The sequence below is a fragment of the Bubalus kerabau genome, chromosome 15, assembly GCF_029407905.1.
Source record: "Bubalus kerabau isolate K-KA32 ecotype Philippines breed swamp buffalo chromosome 15, PCC_UOA_SB_1v2, whole genome shotgun sequence".
In the NCBI taxonomy this organism is placed as follows: Eukaryota; Metazoa; Chordata; class Mammalia; order Artiodactyla; family Bovidae; genus Bubalus; species Bubalus kerabau.
Window position 1 is genome coordinate 32,492,991 of NC_073638.1, and position 26,312 is coordinate 32,519,302.

Sequence of the window (26,312 nt, forward strand, 5' to 3'; positions counted from 1 at the left end):
GGAGATGGCTAACTTGCACATGATAAGATTATCAACACCACTAGTTATTACAGAAATGCAAATCAAAACTTCAATGCAGTATCACCTCACACTAGTCAGAATGGCCATTATCAAAAAGTCTACAAACAGTTAATTCTGAGGAGGGTATGCAGAAAAGGGAACCCTCCTACACTGTTGGTGGGAATATAAATTGGTGCAGTCACTATAGAGAACAGTATGAAGGTCCCTTAAAAAAACAAAGAGTTACCATAGGATCTAGCAATCCCACGCCAGGGCATATATCCAGAAAAGATGAAAATTCTAATTGAAAAGGTCCATGAGCCCCAATGTTCACAGAGGCACTATTTACAATAGTTAAGGCATAGAAGCAACCTAAATATCTGTTGACAGAAGAATGGATAAAGAAGATACAGTATATATGTATAGAATGGAATATTCCCAGCCATAAAAAAAGAATGAAATAATACCATTTGCAGCAACATGGACAGACCTACAGATTATCATATGAAGACAGGAAAAGACAAGTACGATTATCACTTATGTATGGAATCTAAAAAAAGATACAAAATCAATTTATTTACAAAACAGAAATAGACTCATGCATAGAAAAAAACATGGTTATCAAAGTGGAAAGGGCGGGGATAAATCAGGAGTTTGGTATTAACAGAAGCTACTTTATATAAAATAAACAACAAGGTCCTACTGTGTAGCTCAGGGAACTATATTCAACATGTTGTAATAACCTATAATGGAAAATAATCTGAAAAAGATACATATGTGTGTGTGATTCTCAGAATCACTTTGCTATACACCTGAAAAAAAAAAAAAAATGCAACACATAAAAAAAAAGAGCAAGTCCAGGCCTGAGTTTGGGCAAACCGTAGATTTCTTAGAGGAGGCTAGTGGGCCCAAGACTTCTTACCCCAACTTCTGAATCCACCCTTTTCTCCTCATCCATACCCCAAACTCCAGGGTTAGCATGGTGTTAAGAGCCACCATTTAACTTCTCTGAGTACCCCAAGACAGCCACATACAACTTGTACTACACAGCCAACGGCATGGAGGGGTGGGGGCAGTAGTCACTGAGGCTGGCCCAAGAGGAGGTGTTTGTAAACTGAGCACTGGGGAAGGGCATAGAGAAGCAGAAGAGAAAAGAGAACTACAGCTACTTACCTATCTCTTAAAAACTCATACATAGCCCTTGAACGAATGACTGAAAACTTCAGTCATTCACTTTTTTCATTTGATGCATATAGAAGGCCAACTGTGTGTTGTTCACTCTGCTGGGTCCTGGGGATACACTGGTGAGTAATTAAAATTGTATAAAAAGCTGTAACACAGGCAGGAATCACTCCACCCACAAACTTCTATAAGATCCTACCTCTTAGTACCTTCCTCATACTCTTGAACATCCTATGATGTAAAGGCAATTCCATTTTACAGATAGATATACTGAGGCCTAGGGAGACTCACTGACTTCTCAAGCTTACATCGGGAGTTAAAATATTCTATTGGACTAAGAACACTGAGCAGCAGGCTGTTTAATGAATATTGCCTCCTTCCTCCTCATCCTCTCTCACTCCACATCCCCAGGTGAGTGGAATTGTATGCCAGAGAATGGCTATAAGAACAAAAGTCACTGATGTTGCAGCTTTTGATCTGACAGCCTCAAATGAGATATCTCTGTCCATGTAGCTGATATACTGGAAGTCCATGTAGAAAAGACATATCTGGCCATAATAAGTCATATCAAGCTATGTGTTGCACTGTGGGGCCACCACCTGGGGTAGCTGAGGTGAGGTCTGCAAAGAGTTTTTCTACCTGGGACAGACTCTCTTGCTCTGAGAGTGAGTCTAGCATGATGGGTAAGGATAGGTACCCTCTTCAGCAACAACAAAATGTTGCCACTGTTATTGGCCAAGGGCCAGTAGAGGGCTTCTATGATCACTGTGACTCCTTTGGGTCCTGTGGTGACTGTCATTTAGTGGCTTCATGGTCTTCCCCATAAAGCTTATGCTGTAGTGTTTCCCAGAATCCAGTCGATCACTATCTGGGTCAGACTTGTGAGGTCAGAGGAAGATCCTTGGTGGAAAGAAAGCTCCCTCACTGTAATTCTGACATGGGCCAGGATCTTATGGACTTCTACCTTGTGATGATGGTAGGCTTATCAAGGATACAGTCCTGGGAAAACACTTGTGTTTGAACCTCAACATTCAGGACCTTCTTGTGATTGACCACTGAGGAGATGCTGATGAATAGGTAATTCCAGTGACATACCCTTTCTCCTTAAAACATCAAAGCATATTGCCTTAGAGGGTATAGGGGTTATGGCCATCCTGTTGGGATGGACCAACAACTTGGGAACAGACTTTGCCTCCACAGAGATGTGACAACCACAGAGCGAAGAGCAGGCCCTATTTAACATCCAGTGCAGACTCTGATCAGCACACCACCAATCACACCACCTGTCAAGGGGATAACAGCCAGCACATACCGAGGAAATATTTGGCAGGCATCCATACTAAAAACAGCCCTGGCACCAAAAATGTTAGACTCATGCAGGCTACTCAGCGAAACTGCCATATAAAAAACACAGTAGATAACCATTTTCCCTAAATTCATAGAGTTAGAGAAATAGAACTAAAATGAAGAAACAGAGGAGCCACTCCCAATTAAAAGAACAAGGAAAAATCCCCTAAAAGAACAAACGATGAAACAGACCTCTCCAGTCTACCAAATCCCAAATTCAAAAAGAAAGTAATAAACATACTGAATGAATTAAGAAAGACCAGGGGGCACTAGTGGTAAAGAACCCACCTGCCAATGCAGGAGACATAGAGATGCAGGTTCAACCCCTGGGTGGGAAAGGTCCCCTGGAGGAGGGCATGGCAGCCCATTCCAGTATTCTTTCCTGGAGAATCCCATGGGCAGAGAAGCCTGGTGAGCTACAGTCTATAGAGTCACAAAGAGCTGGACATCACTGAAGCGACTTAACACGCATGCACACACATGCAAACAACAACAGGAATGCAGATAACTGTAACAAGGCACTAGAAACAACAAAGAGGAGTCCATCAAAATTAGAAAACTCACTTGCCATGATGAGAGCTGAACTAAAGGCAATAAATAAAAAACTAATATTGTAGAAGGGGAACAAGTAATCTGAAAGATAGAATACTTAAAACCAGACTATCAGAACAGCAGGCAGAAAGCCAAACCAAAATAAATAGATAAATAAAAGCAATATGAGTCTATGAAATAAAGTGAGCCAATATACACATATTAGGAATCACAGAAGAAAAAGAAAGAGAAAGGGGATAAAAATGTATTTGTAGAAATTGTGACTGAAAACTTCCCAGACCTAAAGAAGGAAACAAATATCCAGGTACAGGAAGCACCAAACAAGATGAGCCCAAACAGACATACACTAAGATATATTATAATTAAAATGACAAAAGCTAAAGACAGGATTCAAAAGGCAAAGAGAAAAAAATAGTTTTACAACAGAACCCACATAAGGCTATCAGCTGATTTCTCTACAGAAACACTGCAGGCTAGAAGAAAGTGGCAAGATGTATTCAAACTCCTGGAAGGAAAATACCTGTAACATAGGATACTCTACCCAGCAAGATTATCATTTAGAATAGGAGAGATAATACATTTATCAGAAAAGCAGAAACTAAAAGAATACAGCAATACTAAACATATACTAAAAGAAATAGTGAAAGGCCTTCTCTAAATAGAAGAGCAGCAAGAATCTATAGAAAAGACAAAATCATAATTGGAAAGTAAATCATTTAAATAAACCAAGATATAGATTTTTTTTTAATTGTGAAAGCAATGATAACTACAATGAACAAAAAAAAAGGATAAACATTAAGATGTTAAAGAGGATATCAAAGATCATAAAATGTGGGGCAGGGAGTAAGAAACTGTAGGGTTTTGTTTTTTTTTTTAGAATGTGTTTGAGCCTATATGACTACCAAAATAAAACAAATAGATGTAGTAATGGGTTAACATACTTCAAAATCACTGTAACCACAAATCAAAAGCAAACAACAGAGTCACAAAAAATAAAAATAAGAGAATTCAAACACAACAGAAAACCATCAAACCACAAAAGAAAAAATAACAACAAAATGAGAGGAACAAAGAAATACAAAATCAACTGGAAAGCAATGTTTAAAATGGCAATAAATACATGCCAATAATTGCCTTGGATAACAACGGACTAAATGCTCTGATCAAAAGACAAAGAGTGGCTGATTAGATAATAAAACAAGAGCCTACAATATGCTTCCTACAAAGGACCCACTTTAGGGTGAAGGACTCACCATAGATTGAATGTGAAGGGATGAAAAAAAGATATTTCATGACAAGAAAGTGAGCATAGCAATACTTAGACAAAGCAGCCTTTAAAACAAAGGCCTTAAAGAAAAAAACAACACATTATATAGTGATGAAAGGATCAATACAAGGATATCATACTCATTAACATCCAAGCATTCAATATAGGAGCACCTAAATACATAATACAAATACAATGGACATAAAAGGAGAAGCTAACAGAAATAAATTAATAGTAGGAGACTTTAACACTCCACTGACATCAATAGACAGATCTTCCAGACATATAATCACTAAGGCATCAGAGATCCTAAATGACAAAATAGAACAATCAGACTTAATTGATGTTTTCAGGATATTATATCTAAAAAACACAAAATACACATTCTTTTCAGGTGCACATAGAAAATTCTCTAAGATAGACTGCATACTAGGTCATAAAACAAGCCTCAACAAATTTAAGAGGATATAAATTATTTCAAGTATCTTCCCTGACCATAGTAGCATGAAACTAGAAATCAATCACAGAAGTAGAAATGAGAAAAAAAAATGAAAACACAGAGACTAAATGAAAGTGAAAGTCGCTCAGTCGTGTTCAACTCTTTGTGACCCCATGGACTGTACAGTCCATGGAATTCTCCAAGCCAGAATACTGGAGTGGGTAGTCTTTCCCCTCTTCAGGGGATCTTCCCAACCCAGGGATCAAACCCAGGTCTCCCACACTGCAGGTGCATTCTTTACCAGCTGAACCACAAGGGAATCCCAAGAATAGTGGAGTGAGTAGCCTATCTCTTCTCCAGCGGATGTTCCCAACCCAGGAATCGAACCGGGGTCTCCTGCATTGCAGGCGGATTCTTTACCAACTGAGCTATCAGGTAAGCCCCTAAATTACATGCTCCTAAAAACCCAATGGGTCAACAATGAAATCAAAGAGAAAATTAAAAAATATCTTGAGACAGTGAAAATGAAAACACAAGCATACAAAATCTATGAGTGCAGCAAAAGCAGTTCTAGTAGGTAAGTTCATAGTGATACAGGCCTTCCTCAAAAGACAAGAAAAATCTCAAATAAATAATCTAATTCACTACCTAAAAGAATTAGAAGAACAAACAAAAGAAGACAAACAAAACTTTATTATTTCCCACAGAAGGAAGGAAATAATAAATATTAGGAAATAAATAAAATAGAGATTTTTAAAAATTGAGAATAATTAATAAAACCAAGAGCCGGTTTTTTTTTGAAAGGGTAAATAAAATTGACAAACTTCTTTCTAAATTCACCAAGAAGAAAAGATAGGGGAACAAAATAAACAAAAAAAGAAATGAAGAAGGAGAAATAACCAACACCACAGAAATACAAAAAAATCCATAAGAATATTATGAACAATTATATGGTAAAATACCAAACAACCTGGAAGAAATGGACAATTTCTTGAAACAAATAGCCTACCAAAAGTGAATCAAGAAGACATAAATAAACAGACCAACCACAGGAAGTGAGAGAGAATTTGTAATTTTAAAAAATTCTGCTAACAAAAGTCCAGGACCATATAGCTTCACAGAGGGAGTCCAACAAAAGTACAAAGAACTTATACCAACCCTTCTCAAACTCTTCCAAAAGACTGAAGAGGGAACACTTCCAAAGTCTTTCTATGAATCCACCATCACCCTGATACCAAAACTAGACAAAGACACTACCAAAAAAAAAAAAAAAAAAAAATTACAGGCCAGTATCTTTGATGATAGATGCAAAAATTCTTGACAAAATACTAGCAAATGAATCCAACAACACATAAAAAGATTGTACACCATGATCAAGTTGGATTCAACCCAGAATCACCAGGATGCTTTGATATATGTAAATCAATGTGATACATCACATCAATAAAAAATAAAAGTTACATGATCATCTTAATATATGCAGAAAAAACATTTGATGAAATTCAACATCCATTTATGGTAAAAAAAAAAAAAAAATCTCTTACCAAAGTGTGTATAGAAGGAACATATCTCGACATAATAAAAATTATTTGACAAAATCATAGTCAACATGGTACTAAATGCTCAAAAGCAGAAAGTCTTCCTGCTAACATCTGGAACAAGATAAGGATGCCCACTATCACTTGTATTTAACACATTATCAACCAGAGATGTATTAATACATCTTTTGTTACCTGAACGTTATTGACTGGAGACTTTTCAATATTAGCTTACATAACAAATTGCCAGCCACAGGCATTAGTTTCTGATTAGTTTCTGATAGCATTGGAAGTCTTAGCCACAACAATCAAACAATAAAAAGAAATAAAAGGCATCCAGATTGGAAGGGAGAGGTAAAAATGTCGTTACATGCAGATGACCTGATACTGTATGTATTAAAAACCCCAAACACTCCACACAGAAACTATTAGGACTGATAAGTGAATTCAGCAAGGTAGCAGAATTCAGAATTAACATGCTTAAGGCTGTTGTATTTCTTTATAGTAACAATGAAATATCAGAAAGGGATAGTTTAAAAATATCCCTTTTAAAATAGCATCAAAACATAAAATGCTTAGGAATACACCTGACCAAGGAGGTGAAAGAATTATACCCTGAGAACTATAAAACACTGATAAAAGAAACTGAAGATGTTTCAAAGAAATGGAAAGATATCCCATGCTCTTGAATTGGAGGAATTAATATTGCTAAAATGGCCATACTACCTAAAGCAATCTACAGATTTAATACAAGCCATATCAAATAATCCATGACATTTTTCATAGAACTAGAACAAATAATCCTAAAATTTATATGGAACCATAAAAGACCCAAAATTACCAAAGAAATCCTTAGGAAAAAGAATAAAGCTGGTGGCATAACCCTCCCAGACTTCATACAACACTACAAAACGAATAGAAATTCAAACAGTATAACACTGGCACAAAAACAGACATATGGATCAATGGGACAGAAGAGTGCCCAGAAACAAACCCACACGCCCACACACAATGTTTTGCCTTTTCATACTGTTCATGGGGTTCTCAAGGCAAGAATACTGAAGTGGTTTGCCATTCCCTTCTCCAGTGGACCATGTTTTGTCAGAACTCTGCACCATGACCCGTCAGTCTTGGGTGGCCCCACATGGCATGGCTCATTGTTTCACTGAGTTAGAGAAGGCTGTGGTCCATGTGATCAGATTGGTTAGTTTTCTGTGGTTGTGGTTTTCAGTCTGTCTGCCCTCTGTTGGAGAAGGATAAGAGGCTTATGGAAGCTTCCTGATGGGAGAGACTGAGTGAGGGGGAAACTCTGTCTTGTTCATCCTTAAGGAAATCAGTCCTGAGTATTCATTGGAAGGACTGATGCTGAAGCTGAAACTCCAATACTCTGGCCACCTGATGCGAAGAACTGATTTGTTTGAAAAGACCTTGATGCTGGAAAAGATTGAAGGTGGAGGAGAAAGGGAAGACAGAGGATGAGATGGTTGGATGGCATCGCCGACTCAGTGGACATGCGTTTGAGTAAACTCCAGGAGTTGGTGATGGACAGGGAAGCCTGGCGTGCTGCAGTCCATGGGGTTGCAAAGAGTCAGACATGACTGAGCAACTGAGCTGAACTGAACACACAACTAATGTTCAACAAAGGAGACAAGAATATACAATGGAGAAAATAGAGTCTCTTCAGCAAGTAGTGTTGGGAAAGCTGGACAGCTGGACAAGTGTGTGTAAATCAATGAAGTCAGAACACCATATACAAAAGCAAACTCAAAACTTATATTAAAAACTTAAATGTAAGACATGATACAGTAATACTCTTAGAAGAGAACATAGACAAATCATTGTCTGACATAAATCACAACAATGTTTTCTTAGATCAGTCCCCCAAGGTAACAAAAATAAAGGCAAAAATAAACAAATGGGATCTCAAACTTACAAGTTTTTGCATAGACAAGAAAACCATAAATAACATGAAAAGACAATCAACAGAGTGGGAGAAAACATTTGCAAATGATGTGACTGATAAGAACTTAATTTCCAAAATATACAATAGAAACAGCTCATACAACATCAAAAAACAAACAACCCAATCACAAACTGGGCAGAAGACCTAGACATTTCTCCAAAGAAGACATACAGATGGCCAACAGGCGTATAAAAAGATGTTCAACATTACTAATTATTAGAGAACTGCAAATCAAAACTCTATTGAAGTATCACTTCACACCACTCAGAATGGCCATCATTAAGCAGTCTACAAATAATACATGCTGGCGAGGGTGTGGAGAAAAAGGAACCCTCCTACACTGTCGGTGGGAATGTAAATTGGCACAGCTACTCTGAAGGATGGTATAGAGGTTCCTTGAAAAACTAAAGATAGTGTTGCTATATAACCCAGAAATCCCACTCCTACACATAAATCTGGAAAAGATGAATACTAATTAAAAAAGATACGTGCACTCCACTATTCATAGCAGCACTATTTATAATAGCCAAGACATGGAAGCAACCTAAGTGTCCACCAACAGATGAAAGGATAAAGAAGATGTGGTACATCCATAACAATGGAGTATCAATCCACCCCCCCCCAAAAAAAAGAGTGAAATAATGCTATTTGCAACAACATGGATGGACCGAGAGATTATCAATACTAAGTGATGTATGTCAGACAGAGACAAGTATCGTATGATATCACTTCTATGTGGAATCTAAAAAATGAAGAAATTGACTTATTTAGGAAACAGAAACAGACCCATAGACATAGAAAACAAACTTATGGTTACCATAGGGGAAAGGCAGGACAGATAAATTAGGAATTTGAGGTTAGCAGATACAAACTACTGTATATAAAATAAATGAACAACAAGGTCCTACTCTATAGCACAGGGAACTATATTCAATATCTTTTAATAAACTATAATGGAAAAGAATAAATAAATAGGAAGTCAAGACCTCTATTTGATGTATCAATGACTAGAAAAACCCTATAGGACTTCTGAAATCTTTTGGTTATCTATTGTTCTTGTCCTGTGTTGGTGGTCATCTGAAGGAAGTGTAGGAAAGAGGGGAGCCAAGGTTACTATACTCTCCTCCACCGCCAGCTTTAGAGGGAAAAGAACTTGAGGATGGAAGTATGTTTTTCTGAAAGGAGAAGAGAGATAGCTGAGAGTCTTTGACATCTTCAGGAAGAAAGGGGTGGGGGAAGGGAAAACAGAGAAGCACCAGCTCAGGACTAAGAAAGCTGCCCACAGACTTAGCCGTCTGCTTCTGTACATGAGATCAGTGGTTAACCCCAGGGCTTCAGAATTCTACAGACCCAGAGTCAAGTGCTGCCTTGTCCATTCCCCAGATGTGTTCCTTGGACAGATTATGTAATCCTCCACTTCTCACTTATGAAACAGCATAGCAACAATAAGAACAAAGATTAAAAATAATGAAGTCTACCTCCTAGAGTTATTGTGAGAATTAAATAAAATAATGTGCCTGGTATAAGATTTGACATGCAATAAATGGTAGTTTTTAGAAAAGTAGCTTCTTCCCAGAGATATATTGACTCTTTGGACCCCAATGGTCCTATTCAATAAACAGTAAATTCTGGTATCCATTTACCCAAGTTCTAGTCCTCCAGGCTGCTAAATAGATCTTCGACACTAGAAGGTCCTCTATGCCAGGTCATGAGAAGGGTACATCAGTTTATTCCAAGATGGTGGGGTGCCATTTAAAGCCAAGAAACTCAAATAAGACCCAAAGGAGAGAAATCTGCTAATGAGCCCATCAAGATAAAGAGGTAAGAGTGTCAGCTTCTGACCATCTGTCTTGTTCTGGCAGCTCTTGCTCTCCAGACCCCACCCCCTGTGCCTCATCTAAAACTTGCCAATGCCATTGATTTGTATTAATCTGATAGAGCATTCATTACCTCAAGTACCAACCTGTCACTGTTTGCTTAGCTTGCATGAAATCAGAGCTATGCAAAAATCAATGTGTGAAATCTTTGTATCAACATGTAAGAAATAAAAAGGTTTATGCTGGCAGATGCAGGTTTTTGGACAGATTAAAACTGACAAATTGGCATGATCCCCAATGAAGGCCATGATGAGGTGTGGTGAAATGTCAAAGGTTTTGAAAATGGCATGCTGAGGGAAGAAATGCATTGCTGTCGGGGAAGAAACAGGAAAAGAGAGTGTTGTTTATAAGAAAGGACTTTTAGGTTTGCACAAACACTGATGACTTTTTCTGAAGAACTGACTTGTTTTAAGCAGGGCTGGCTTGGTGTTATTATCCCCCCCGGAACTAATAAGAAAAACAAGGGGTTAATGACTTGAGCAAAGTCACCATGTGCCGTGGCAGTACTAGGAGAGTGGAAGAGCTTAAATGTTCATTTCCCCTGCTCACTGAACCCTCTGACTTTCAGAGGTAGAGACTTTCACCTCTCGCCCTCTATACATCTTTTCCCTCCAAGAAATGACTCAGGGAACCCTTCCCATTCAAACAGTCACGTGCCCCCGGACAGAATTCTAAAGCAGATTGATCAGGGCAGGCATTTGCATATTTTGCGCAACTCATGCTGGGTTCTGAACCCAACTTATAAGACGCTCATGCATTGGGTAAAATGTCTTAGCTTTGATTGAAAGAATACCTTTAATAAAGGTAATAGCCAACTTAATAAAGAAGCCACTTCTGTTTATGACATATACTCCACTGTATGTACGCATATACAAAGCACCACAGCACTCCATAAACTGTGACAAAATTTTCTTTTAATTTTGATTCCCCATGTCTCACAGCATACTTGTGGACCATCTGCTTTCAACACCATTGGATTGTGTATGCACCAGGAATGCAAATTCCTTTTGTAGAAAATAGTAGCCAAGAAGGGTAAATAAACATGCTGTTGCTGAAGAAAAAGGAATCCATTCCGAATAACTCAAAGACCTTTGACAGCACATGTGTGAAAACCAAAGAGAAATCACCTTTGACAAATATGGAGGACAATGCAGTGAAATAAACAGGTCTGGAATCAGACTTGAGCTTGAATCTTGTCCCTACCACTCACTGGCATGAGATGATTTTTTTTAAAAGGTCAATTTTCTAACCTTTTCTGATCCTGTAAAGTAACAGTAAGATTTTATAGGAGTTTTGTGAAGATTTGGTGAGAAAAGGCAGGTGGAAAATCTAACATTTTGCCTGAAATATAGTATACTCCCAACACAGATTTGTTTTCCATTGGATCCTTCATCATTATGGACAATTATCTGAATCACAATCTCCACCCTTTAGAGTGGATACTATATAAATGCTATGATTAGTACTTTGTTATCTAGATGCACATATTTCTCAACTCTAAAAATCTTCAATCATCAGAACAATGGAGACACAGTCGAGTAAATAAAACCAACCTTTGTAACCATCTGACCAGAATCCCTCAGTATGCCTGTTGGTTGCTACACCAGTAATTCTTTCTTCCACTGGCCCTTTTTGTCCTGGTGATCCACTGCTGCATTTCCCTGGTGGCTCAGTGGTAAAGAACCCGCCTGCAAATCCAGGAGATGTGCTTTCAATCCTTGGGTCAGGAAGATCCCCTGGAGAAGGAAATGGCAACGTTATCCAGTATTCTTGCCTGAAAAATCCCATAGACAGAGGAGTCTGGTGGGCTATACAGTTCATGGGGTTGCAAAGAGTTAGACACAACTTAGCAACAAAACAACAACAATCTATTGCTGCATAGCAAGTCACCCCAACGCTTAGTTAACTAAAACAATACCAATAATTTATTTTGCCCTCGAATTTGCAATTGGGGCAAAGCTCAGTTTGGAAGGATTGTCTGCTCCATGTGGCTTCATCTGGGTAGCTCTAATGAGAGCTGAAAGATCTACTTCCATAGGGCCATTAGTTGCTGCTTGATGTTAGCAAGAAGCTCAGCTGGGGCCAATGGCTAGGGGCCTCAGTTTCTCTTCACACAGACCTCTCTGTGTTGCCTCGTCTTTCTTGTAGTACAACAGCTGGCTTCTAAGAACAAGTATCCAGAGAGAGGGAGAACCAGATAGCAGCAATACCACTTTTTGTGACCTAACCTTGGAAGTCACATAATGTCACTTTTGTCATACTCTGTTAGTTGAGGCAGTTACAAAGCCCTGCCGGGTTTATGGGAAGGAGTCACAGATTCTGCCTCTTGAAGGGGAACGATAAGTTACTGGAAGAACATGTGGGATGGGAAATATTGTTATGGCTATTTTTGGAAAATAGAATGTGCCCCTTTTTTGCAGGTCTTTTCATTACCATCTTGGTTCACATCTTTAATACTAACATTTTATAACACCTTATAAAAAAATAAACCAAAAATTGATTAAAGACCTAAATGTAAGACCATATACTATAAAACTAGAGGAAAACATAGGCTGGACAATTTTTGACATAAATCACAGCAATATTTTTTTGGATCCATCTCCAAAGTAAGGATTTAAAAGTGAAAATTAACAAATGAGACCTAATTAAACTTAAAACCTTCTGCACAACAAAGGAAACCATTGACAAAGTGAAAAGACAACCTACTTAATGGGAGAAAATATTTGCTAATGATATGACTGATAAGGGATTAATATCCAACATATGTAAACAGCTCATATAACTAAACATCAAATAAACACACAACTCAATTGCAAATGGACAGATCTGAATAGACATTTTGCCAAAGAGGAAATGAAAATAACCAACAGGTACAGGAAAAGATGCTCAACATCACTAATCATCAAGAAAACGCAAATCAAAACCACAATGAGATATCACCTCACGGCTATCAGCATGGCTATCATCAAAAAGAAGACAAACGACAAATGGTTCCAAAGATGTGGGGGAAAAGGAGCCCTTGTACACTGTTGGTGGGAATGTAAATTAGTGCAGCCATTGTGGAAAACAGCATGGAGATTTCTCATAAAGCTAAAACCAGAACTACCATATGACTCAGCAATTCCACTCCTGAGTATATACCCAAAAACAAACAAAAAAACAAAAACACTAATTTGAAAAGATACATGCACCTCAGTGTTCATAGCAGCATTATTTACAATCGCCAACATATAGAAGCAATCTTAGTGTCCACCAACATTCATCATCAACATATGAATTGATAGGGAAAAAATATATATACATACACACAACCCATATGGACAATCATACAGCAGAATACTACTCAGTCATAAAAAGGAACAAAATTTTGCCATTTGCAGCAAAAGGGATAACTTGGAGGGCATTACACTTAGTGAAACAAATCATAGAGAAAGACTGATATTGTATGAGATCACTTATATGTAGAATCTAAGAAGTACAACAAACTAGTGAATATAACAAAAAAGAAGCGACTCAAGAGATATAGAGAACAAACTAGCAGCGATGCCATTCAGCCATCTCATCCTCTATCATCCCCTTCTCCTCCCGCCCTCAAGCTTTCCCAGCATCAGGGTCTTTTCAAATGAGTCAGCTCTTCGCATCAGGTGGCCAAAGTATTGGAATTTCAGCTTCAACATCAGTCCTTCCAATGAACACCCAGGACTGATCTCCTTTAGGATGGACTGGTTGGATCTCTTTGCAGTCCAAGGGACTCTCAAGAGTCCTCTCCAACACCACAGTTCAAAAGCATCAATTCTTCTGCACTCAGCTTTCTTTATAGTCCAACTCTCACATCCATACATGACTACTGGAAAAACCATAGTCTTGACTAGATGGACCTTTGTTGGCAGAGTAATATCTCTGCTTTTTAATATGCTATCTAGGCTGGTCATAACTTTCCTTCAAAGGAGTATCTTTTCATTTCACGGCTGCAATCACCATCTGCAGTGATTTTAGAGCCCCCCAAAATAAAGTCAGCCCCTGTTTCCACTGTTTCCCCATCTATTTCCCTTGAAGTGATGGGACCGGATGCCATGATCTTAGTTTTCTGAACGTTGAGCTTTAAGCCAACTTTTTCACTCTCCTCTTTCACTTTCATCAAGAGGCTCTTTAGTTCTTCTTCACTTTCTGCCATAAGGGTGGTGTCATCTGCATCTCTGAGGTGATTGATATTTCCCCTGGCAATCTTGATTCCAGCTTGTGCTTCTTCCAGCCCAGCATTTCTCATGATGTACTCTGCATATAAGTTAAATAAGCAGGGTGACAATATACAGCCTTGACATACTCCTTTTCCTATTTGGAACCAGTCTGTTGTTTCATGTCCAATTCTAACTGTTGCTTCCTGACCTGCATATAGGTTTCTCAAGAGGCAAGTGAGGTGGTCTGGTATTCCCATCTCTTAAAATTGTATAAAAAATAAAATTGAATTTTAAAAAAAAACAACTTTTATTACTAACTTGCTAGAACTAGGACTTGTCTCCTCCTGTTTGCTTTTCATATCTCCTACTCTCTCCTATATTGAATTACACTCTTAAAACTAGAAAAGAAAATTCTGATTATTCTGCACCCTCACCCCACTCTAAAACCCTCTTTGCCCATTGCCTATTCATCTTTTAACATTACACTCAGTGATTCTACACTCTTCATGATCTGGATACAACTTTGCAGCCCTAGCTTATTCTGGTCCCATACATAGAGTATAATCACTCAGTAAAATTAAATAATATTCCATTTTCTTGAGGCAAACCTGTGAGGTGGAAAGACCATCGAGTCAGACTTTGGAGTCAGTCAGAGCTAGGTTAAAATCAGCTATTCTCCTTGGCTGCTGCTGCTCAGATGCTCAGTCATGTCCAACATTTGCAACCCCATGGACTGTAACCCACCAGGTTCCTCTGTCCATGGGATTCTCCCAGCAAGAATACTGGAGTGAGTTGCCATTTCCTCCTCCAGGAGATCTTCCCCATCCAGGGACTGAACTTGTGTCTCCTACACTTGGAGGTGGATTCTTTACCACTAGCGCCATCTGGGAAGCACATGCCACTAGGCTGAATCCTTTGTAAAATGAGCCTAGTAATTCTTATCTTTGGGCTTCCCAGGTGGCGCTAGTGGTAAAGAACCCTCCTGGATCCTTCCTCATTGGGGGCCAGTTGATACTTTTCCAATCAATGAAGGCATTTTGGGGTTCCTTCTAACATTCTGCCTAATCAGTTAACTTATTAATTCTATTAAATGTATACCTTTCAAATTAGATTTCTATTTAGCAGATGATTTACTTAACCAATCAATAGGAAAGTTCCAAGAATTGCAATCTCCCTATTTCCAATAATTTGCAGAGTGTTGGAGAGGTCATCTCTCTCATCTATATCAGAAGCAGCAGATCTATGGCAAGCAAGCCAAGCCATTAAACTTAACCTTTTAAGCAGTTATCCACACTAAGAATAGCTCACCATTACAGCACATTCAATTTTTAATGGAGTTACACTGAAGTTATTCTTCATTCTGGGATAGACTTTGCTTTAATGCTGGTGTCTCCCCATGTCTCCTATAAGCCATCCATCCAAGCCTCTCTGATGATGTTCTGCTATTTTACCATTCCTCAGTGTGTTTAAAAATGGTAAAGTCCACAGAGACAGGCAGTTTGGGCATCCACATTCAAAGACTGACATTTCTGTGCCTTTGGGAAGCTGAGGGCAAAGAAATAATGCCCTCTCTCTAATCTTGTTCACCAAGCCCCAATCCTGCTTTCAAAATTCTGAAAGTTAGTTAGTTAAGTCGTTCAGTCGTGTCCGACTCTTTGCAACCCCGTGGACTGTAGCCCATCAGGCTCCTCCGTCCATGGGATTCTCCAGGCAAGAATACTGGAGTGGGTTGCCATTTCCTTTTCCAAATTCTGACCCCACTCTTATTCCCTCCATGAAACCTTTCCTAATTTAACTTCATTCAATCTCATTGCTCAATTTGCTCTACAAAATAAATAACATTTCTTTAGCACTTCCTGTCAGACCCTGTGCTAAGCACTTTATATTATTTCCTTTACTCCTCAAAATAACCCTGTGGAAATGGTATGATTATTCTGATTTCATACATAATGCTGCAGAAGCTCAGAGTTGAGTGAAACCTGTCTGTGTCACACTGCACGTATGGAGCTGAAGCTGGAAATCAGATCTATCTACCTCCACAGCCCCTCTGCTCACCCTGGGATGTGGGGTCAGTTTCCTGCTTCCTACTCCACCACCAATTCCACAATTCTTGTGACTGAAGAAAGACTTTCCATATGTTCACAGTTTTCAATGAGTCTTCATGGCCATTCCCTTACATATCTTTTAGGGGGAACACTGACCGAAACTGCCTGCCCTGGCCAGACAAGAGGGCAGCCACTTGTATGAGCTATCTTAACAACAGGAGGTCCTGGTAAGGAATGAGGAATTAACAAGTTGTCACCAACCAGAAGAATTTGGGAAAGGTCAAGAGAGAGGACTTCCCTGGTGATACAATGGATAGGAATCCTCCTGTCAATTCAGGGGACATGGGTTCGATTCCTGGTTTGGGAAGATTCCACATAACATGGGGCAACTGAAGCTCACTCGCTGCAACTACTAAGCCCACGCTTTAGAGTCCAAGAGCCACAACTACTGAAACCCAAGTGCTCTAGAGCCAGTGCTCCAAAACAAGAGAAGCCACCACAATGAGAAGCCCTTGGGCCACAACAAAGAGTAGCCCCACAACTCACCACGACTAGAGAAAGCCTGCTTGCAGCAACAAAGACCCAGCACAACCAACAAGAAATAAATTATTAAAAAGAAGAGAGATGCCAGCCCACACATCCTATCAACCTCCCAGAATCCTTCTCACTGGAATCCATCTTGGCTGAGCAACGCACATGCCGCCAGGAAGGACTCTGAGTCAGAATGATTGGTCAGAGACAACACAGAAACTAACCCCATCACCATAAAACCTGAGACCGCGAGCCAAGTGGCAGAATCGTTCTCCTGGCTTCCCTTACCTGCCTGCTCTCCACCCAGCTACCCATTCCCAGCAGTGTCTTGCTTTGTCAGCACGTGTGTCTCGTCTTAGCAATTCACTTCCAAGTGTTAGACAAGAGCCCACTCTTGGGCCCTGGAAGAGGTCCCCCTTCTTGCAGCATATTTGCCTCTCTTTTCCTTAGACTAAGAATTGCAAAGATAAGAAATATATGGTCAGTGAACCAGGGCTTTATTTTCTTGCCAGGAAGCACCTCTGGTGCAGTAGAGTGTTGATGCATCATGGTTTCAGGTCCGGCTCTTGGTTTCCCCTGTTCTAATCTGTGCCAGTGTTAGTCCAGCCATTTCCTTATCTTTAAAATGATGGTTATTATACCTAGAGTGGAACTTGCCTGTGCACAAATGTTAGGTAAAGCACCATAAAGATGCAAAGCATTCTTTTATGTCATCTCTCAAAGCCCCTGCAGAGACTTTTGTTTGCAGAGGCTGATAAGTCATTTGTGATCATTTTAGAGTCCTGGGAGAACAGTGCCCCAAGTATGCAAAGTAACCCCTCAGAGGAGCCTGGGGTTCATGCCTGGGTTCCCACTGGGTGGTAGAGAGCCAATCAACACATGCCCAGAGCTGTTTCCTCCCCGGAACAATGGGAACGTGGGATGGTGGGACTGGCAAGGGGCCAGGCAGCTGTTCTCTGAATCCTCAAAGGACAGCAGTGGTCTCCTGTTGCAGGGAGAAGGATTTAAGTTAAACCTGAGGAAGTATTTCCTGAGTACAGGCTCTGTGAAGCTCTGGAATGCAAGGTTAAGGAAGGCTGGAATGTCCTTTGGAAATGCAGGGGGAAAAAAGAACAAAAACCTAATCTATCTGAATGCTGTGTTGCCTGGAGGCAGAAGAATGGATTAGTTCCTTTCAGACCAAGGAGTTAATATTGAGAAAAAAGATCTGCTTCGTGTCTCCTCTCACCTTGCATAATAGAACACTTCTTTTCAGGGCTGGTAAGAAGTGACTCATATACTAGACCCTGATAATCATCCCAACACCTCTCCGCTTTGCAAACATCTGGTCCAGCAGTCAACATTGTTTCATATGGGGAGGGGTCAGTGTGGGGCTGACTCTGTCCATGGAGTTCTGTGGAAAGCATGTGTTCCCAGGAGTAACATCCTGACACCTAAGAAAGCTTGTGGGTGTGCTCAGTCATGTCTGACTCTTGGTGACCCTGTTGACTATAACCTGCCAAGCTCCTCTGTCCATGGGATTTCTCAGGCAAGAATGCTGGAGCCGGTTGCCATTTCCTCCTCCAGGGAATCTTCCCAACCCAGGGATCGAACCCCGTCTCCTGCATTGGTAGGTGGATTCTTTACAACTGTGCCTCCTGGGAAGCCCAAGAGAGCTTTCACAGCCCAAATATATGATGGAATATGCCACATGACCTTCTCAAGGTTGTTCTTACAGGGAGCACTTAACTGTGGGTTTTGCTTTGCAGCTGCCACATAAGGCTTCCAACAATCAGTAAACAATATTGGTTGTATGAGTTGTTGTTCAGTTGCTAAGTTGTGCCCAACTCTTTGCAACCCCATGGACTGCAGCATACCAGGCTCCCCATGCTGTACTATCTCCTGGAGTTTGCTCAGATTCGTGCCCATTGAGTTGGTGATGCTATCTAACCATTGTGAGTACGAATGTACAAAAACCTTTCCCAATTGTCTCATTCCTGCCAACAGAGAATATATTTAATTCAGTCATTGGGAAAAACTTCAAACAAAAGGGAAACGAAGCTTTTGAAAGGTGCAACATGTGTGAGCTCTGAGCCCAGAGAATCATGAACCTTCAGCAACTCAGGAGTTGCCAACCCACAATGGTGAAGAATGTCTCATTTCACCACACAATGTGGCAGGTATATCAAGGAAAGACACAGCCCCACAAAATAACTTGCAAGGCTGCCTCTTTTTCTTTTTTTTAAAACTTCTTAGTGTCTCTGAGATACAGTTGGTCCAGGTGGGTGATGCGAGTGATAGGAAGTGATACAATTTACAATAAATGTTTAGTTTCCAAGGTTTGACCCCTGCCCCTCTCAGGTCAGACTTATTTAATTATTGTTAGGTGGTGCTAGTTTGCTCCAGTGAAAGTCACTTAGTCGTGTCTGACTCTTTGCGACTCCATGGAATTCTCCAGGTCACAATACTGGAGCGGGTAGCCTTCCCTGGTGGCTCAGCTAATAAAGAATCCGCTTGCAATGCAGGAGACCTGGGTTCAATCCCTGGGTTGGGAAGATCCCCTGGAGAAGGGAATAGCTACCCACCCCAGTATTCTGGCCTAAAGAATTCCAAGGACTGTATAGTCCATGGGGTCGCAAAGAGTTGGACACGACAGAACGACTTTCACTTCACATGGTGCTAGTGGCAAAGAACCTGCCTGTTACACAGGAGAAACAAGAAATGCAGGTTCGATTCCTTGGTCAGGAAGATCCACTGGAGGACAGCACAGCAAATCACTTCAGTATTCTGGACTGGAGAATGCCAGGGACAGAGGAGCCTGGCAGGCTGCAGTCCAAGGGTCACACAGAGTCAGACACAACTGAAGTGACTTAACACACAAACACATTAGTCCATGGATCAGGATCATTTGCTTGGTTCTCAAAGACAACATTAAGTTAGGAATTCTTAACTTGGCTTCTGCAGATGGGTTTGAGGAGTCTTTGAACCTATTAAAATTATGTTCAAAATATCATGTTTCTGTGCCCTTTTCTGGAGGAGATGACCTAAAATCTTGCTTCATATTCTCTTGGGGGTTTGTGATTATAAAATACTGCAGTCGGCCAAAAATGTTGTTCAGGTTTTTCCATAAGATGTTCCTGAATGAACATTTTGGCCAACCCCAAATAAAGAACTATCACATTTAAGGCAAACCCTTCAATCACCCATCTGCCCACAGATCTTCCTGTCCTGTCTCTAGGTCTCTCCTCAATGACTTGCTGAGGGAGGCCCCTCCTCTCGATGGCAGAATGTGAGCAGGAGTGGTGCAATGCACAAGTCAGACAAGCTGAAGGGATTTGTTATCAGATGCAGCAGACTAGGGAGACTATCCGGGTGGCCGCGAGGGTCTCTTTCAATTCTAAGATTCTAGGACTCAGTGAACTGTGACCCAGAAACAAGAATCTGTGGCCATAGAATAGGCATTTTAAGACCCTGGTGGCTCTAACAGCAAAGAATCTGCCTGTAATGTGGGAGACCCAGGTTCAATATCCCTGGGTCAGGAAGATCTCCTGGAGAAGGGAATGGTAACCCACTCCAGTATTCTTGCCTGGAGAATTCCTAGGACAGGGGAACCTGGCAGGCTACAGTCCATGGGGTTGCAAAGAGTTGGACACAACTGAGCTACTAACACTTACTTACTTAACAGGCAAGTAATACTTACTTATTTATACAGCTTTTCCTTTAAGGGAAACTGAGAAATATCAATAACCTCAGATATGTAGATGACACCACCCTTATGGCAGAAAGTGAAGAGGAACTAAAAAGCCTCTTGATGAAGGTGAAAAAGGAGAGTGAAAAAGTTCGCTTAAAACTCAATATTCAGAAAATGAAGATTATGGCATCCAGTCCCATCACTTCATGGCAAATAGATGGGGAAACAGTGGACACAGTGTCAGACTTTATTTTTTTTAGGCTCCAAAATCACTGCAGATGGTTACTGCAGCCATGAAATTAAAAGACGCTTACTCCTTGGAAGAAAAGTTATGACCAACCTAGATAGCATATTGAAAAGCAGAGACATTACTTTGCCAACAAAGGTCCGTCTAGTCAAGGCTATGGTTTTTCCTGTGATCATGTATGGATGTGAGAGTTGGACTGTGAAGAAAGCTGAGTGCCGAAGAATTGATGCTTTTGAACTGTGGTGTTGGAGAAGACTCTTGAGAGTCCCTTGGACTGCAAGGAGATCCAACCAGTCCATTCTGAAGGAGATCAGCCCTGGGATTTCTTTGAAAGGAATGATGCTAAAGCTGAAACTCCAGTACTTTGGCCACCTCATGCGAAGAGTTGATTCATTGGAAAAGACTCTGATGCTGGGAGGGATTGGGGGCAGGAGGAGAAGGGGACGACAGAGGATGAGATGGCTGGATGGCATCACTGACTCCATGGATGTGAGTCTGAGTGAACTCTGGGTGATGGTGATGGACAGGGAGGCCTGGCGTGCTGCGATTCATGGGGTCGCAGAGAGTCAGACACGACTGAGCGACTGAACTGAACTGTCACCCTCATTGTCTGCTTGCTCTTCAGAGGACTGAATCTGACAAGTAGAATCAGAGATGGAGTGTGTTGGCTACAGGGACAGGCTCAGGGGGATCTCAGCACCAAGGAATACAAAAAGTGGGTGGATAGATGACATACTCAGGGGGCCAAGCAAATGGTCTTAGAAAAGGTGGGTGCTGCTAGTGTGAGGTCTCTGGGCAAGAATATGCCTGGGATCTAACTGGTCTGTATGAGACCAGAATCACTTTGAAAGAGTTGATAATCCTGTTGCCTTTCCTCTTATTTCCCTTAAATGGAATTGAGAATTTGGCTACAGCCCTGCACCTGCCACTTCTGGTCCCACTCGGCTTTGGTAGGAACAAATGTTCCAGAGCAGTATAAACACCAATAAAGCATCGTGGTGTGGTTACTCCATCTGCATCCAAAACTTCTTCATCTTCTGGGCTCTGACCACGGAGGGGGCAGGGCATCCAAGCAATGACTGAGTCAGTAGCCACAGCCCAGCAACACAAGCAGAGATCAATGGAAAGTTACAACAAATCCCTGATGCTCAGCGGAAGGAACAACAAAAGCCTAGCATGACAGAGACAGGAGGAGGAGTAGCTTAATTATTAATTTGTTCAAAAAATGTTAATGTTCTTACCATGTAAACAGATCTGTAGCACTGCATGAGCCACTGTGGGAGAATATGTCCTTGAGGAACTTGCAAGCCCCTTTCATAGAACATAATGCTTTGAAAGCTGAAGTGCAGAGAGCCCAATTAACTAACTGGATCCAGCCAGTAACAGAGACGGGAAAGATCCCTCTTTGGGGATGGTCAAGAAGGGCTTTACGGAGGTGGTAAGGGTATAAGTGATGTTAGAAGATGGATAAGATTTGGAGAAGGTAGGTAAGAGGAAAATGCCAGGTTAGGAGGGAAAAGATGAGCATGGCGTAGAGTATGAAAATATCAGGTATTATTGATCAGTAGTGAGTTAGCATGAAGCAGAATGGCAACCCACTCCAGTATTCTTGCCCAGAGAATTTCATGGACAGAGGAGCCTGGCAGGCTACAGTCCATGGGGTCACAATGAGTTGGACATGACTGAGCAACCCATACACACACATACAATTCTGAAAGACATTAAATGTCATGTATAAGGATTTAGATTTGACCTCATAGGCAAGAGCTTCCAAAACTTTTTTTTTTTTAAATTTTATTTTTAAACTTTACATAACTGTATTAGTTTTGCCAAATATCAAAATGAATCCGCCACAGGTATACATAATGTAAGTAACACTTAACAAGGATTTCTTTTTCACCCTCCCTTTCCCCCCATTCCTTCCCTTCCTTCTCTTTCTCCTTTTATTTTTCTAAACTTAATTTTTAAAATTTACAACGATGACTATGTACATTTCATTTATGGCTGAACCATGTAGTATACTGGGATTACAACATTTCCACCCTGGAATTAACAACTGTACTATTTTATTCTATTTTAAAACTTATTTTCAATGTGCTTGAAAACATACCCTCAGGCTTTACTTAAGGGCTAAGTCTTTTCTCAGAACTTTGTTAAAACATACCAGGCACTCGCTGTTTCATGTTTTTCTGGGACACATCTCTGTAGCCCTCTGGGTCTATGTGCCAATCAGGACCTGATGCTTCCTAGATCCTGCTCTCTGACATTTCCCCTTAATCATCTGGGTACACCTTCTACTCCACCAATTTCTTGACTGGTTTGAGTAATGGGTACATGGGTCAAAACTTATCTGTTAATATTTACAAGCCTAGTAGGAAAAGGTGCCCAGATATCTCACTGTTCCATGTGTAGGTCTCTATTATATCCCCTCTTTTTACTTACACATCACATAATCAACTTGCCTGCTCTTCTGTGTCCACAGTCATCCTGGTTCATCCTCTCCAAGAGAATACACATTTAATATTCTACCTTTAGTCTACTTCTCATGTATACTTTTCACTCATTTTAATTGTTCAACCCCACCTTCTTCTGCAATTTCAGAGGCATTTGGAATTTCCAACTCCTAAGCCCTAATCAAGTTTTTTGGTGCAAAACAGCTTCAACACTGCAAATCATGAGTCAGTTATTGCTCTCTGTTGGCTTTCTATCTAAAATTTTGACATTTTATCTCTTTTCAGTCCAGTCTTATAAGAACATGTGCCCTTTCTAGCCTTCTGCTATTGTCTTTGTGGGACTACAAGAGGGAGCAGAATTAAACATGATGTTTTAATCCATCACTATGATACCATGAAATTAAAAGATGCTTCCTCTTTGGAAGAAAAGCTATGACAAACATAGCATATTAAAAAGCAGAAGACATTACTTTGCCCACAAAGGTCCATACAGTCAAAGATATGGTTTTTCCAGCAGTCAAGTACGGATGTGAGAGTTGAGAAAGCTGAGCACTGAAGAATTGATACTTTTGAGCTGTGGTGTTGGGGAAGACTCTTGAGAATCCCTTGTACTGAAAGGAGATCAAACCAGTCAATCCTAAAGAAAATCAGTCCTGAGTATTCATTGGAAGGACTGATGCTGAAGCTCCAATACTTTGGCCACCTGATGCCACTCACTGGAAAAGACCCTGATGCTGGGAAAGATTGAAGGCAGGAGGAGATGGGGATGACAGAGGATGAGATGATTGGATGGCAAGCTCCAAGAGATGGTGAAGGACAGGGAAGCCTGGTGTGCTACAGTCCATGGGGTGGCAAAAAGTTGACATGACTGAGTGACTGAACAACAACAATAACCCTGAACTCAAGACAATTTCTATAGATAACAGACGTTTCACATTTGGAAGACAGTAACACATACACATGCCAGACATATTCTTTCAGTCCAGAGATAAATTGAAATACGTATATGGGTATGTATCTCTGTGCCATTTTCACAGAAACACTACAAAATCACAAGCTAAGACAATATCATCATACTGCCATAAGCAACTGAGAGCTACCAGAAGCTTTGAAAGGGAGACATGCAGGATTTTAAAAGATAGTTCTTCAGAAAGTAGGGTAAAGGATAAATTGAATGTAGGAAGGGCTAAAGAGAAAGGCAAGAATAGAGCTGGGCATAAGATAATAAGGTCTACACGGGAGGTGGAGGTGGGATAAGGGTCATCCATTCAATCAACCATTTATATTTAGAGAGAAAACAGTAAATGCCAGGCATTTTGCCAAGTCCCGGGTTTATAACTGTGGTAGGCTGTATTTTCTAAAGATGGCCATGTGAATGGATGTGTCTCAGCCTACGTGCTCTTCTTATATTGTGATTTGACAATCCTCTATGGGGTTGAGAGATGGATTCTATTCCCTTTCCTTTGCATATGGGTGGTCTAGGACTATGGCAAAAGTGGCACAGTGAGACGAGGCTAGGTGATAAAAGGTAATAACAGTTTTTGCCTAGTTCACTGTCTCTTGGGACAATCCTCTGGGAGTCCTGAGTAGCCAAGTAAGGTGTGTGACTACTCCAAAGCTGCCATGAAGGACAGACCATGAGGCTAGGCCAAAGAGAGATGGAGACCTGCCCAAAGGGCCCCAGCTGTTGGGAGTTTTTCAGCCTTGGCATCAGTCCCGTGTATAACAAAACCTTGGAGACAATCCCAATCCCAGCCCTGAATACTACTGATGTCTCTACTCTGACAGTGGTTGTGGAGAGCCCCAATGGCAACGACATAGCTGAGCCCAGTGAAACCCCAGAACTGTGTGAGCGAGAATGATAATAAAAAATTATTGTTTCAAGCCACTGAGTTTTGAGGTGGCTTGTTAGACCACCATTGAGGAAAGTAAATACGTAATTACAGCACAGTGTGATAAATCTCCTGATGGCTGATTTGATGCTGTGCGGCTGAAACAGTGGGGAGGAAATGCCAGAGTCTGCTGGCACAGGGTGGGAGGGGAGGTGGGAAAGGCAGGGGCGTGTGTGCAAGAGAGGTGATGCAGGAGCTGTGACTGTAAAAATGAGGAGGTGAATGTCACCTACACTCTGGAAATGGATAGAAGGAGAGAGGCAGGAGAAAACAAGAAAGGATGGATAGCCCTTTGAGATCACCTGGGTATGAGGCAGGGAACGAGGAAGAGAGGTTATAAATGGCTATGAGGGGACTTCCCTGGCTGTCCAGTGGTTGACACTCTGTGCTTCCAAGGCAGGTGGTGCCAGTTTGGGGAACTAAGACCCCACATGCCACATGGTGTGGCCAAAAAATAAAAATAAGAAAATAAGAAAAATAGCTATGAGGTCTTACTCTCTTCCTCTTATTCATTTAAAGATGTTCTAGTACCACTGGCCACTGCCTACACAACCTCTTTGGCCTTACTGAGATTAACTTTACCTGAATTGGATCAAAATTTACAGTGTTCAATAAGAGTCTTTATTGGTAGAAACAAGGCAAAGCCTGGAATCCAGAGGTGCCATAGTGCTACCACTAATAACTAGCATGTGACCTCCTCTCTCTCTGCAAGATTAAAGGATTCGCTGCACTCATCACAAAGCTTGGCTCGATCACATCTGTGATTCATGCTCTGAGCACTGTCTCTGCGCCTGCCTGGGATTGGGGCCATGTCCTTCCGGGCACACACACCTACATCAGTGTTGAGATAAAAGGGGCTCTCTCCCTAGTCCCTTGGTTTATTTACCTCCAGGCACTAGCCCATTACTAAGAGAGATGTTGCCAGAGGTGAGGGGTGGAGAAAGGGAAGGAGGTGGCTGTGGAGGAGATGAGAACAGAAATAAGCATTTTCCTGGAAAAGGACTTCTTGGAATTTCTGTCTGATCTGGTGTGCGGAAGACAACTTAATTAAGAGACAGTGCTTAATGACAAGGAAGGAAAACGTTCCTTATCTGGTAGATTCCTTTGCTGATGGAATCTTCCAGCTCACCC

The 26,312-nt window shown here is 40.9% G+C and overlaps 1 long non-coding RNA gene across 1 annotated transcript in view; it reads right to left on the bottom strand.

The window, feature by feature from the left end:
• Window positions 1-11,101: 11,101 nt before the first annotated feature.
• The window catches only part of LOC129628852 (uncharacterized), a 143,454-nt gene continuing 128,243 nt past the window's right edge, over window positions 11,102-26,312 (bottom strand). Inside the window, exon 5 of the long non-coding RNA XR_008702930.1 lies at window positions 11,102-11,901. This is a non-coding gene — a long non-coding RNA (uncharacterized LOC129628852). The remainder of the gene's footprint in view (window positions 11,902-26,312) is intronic.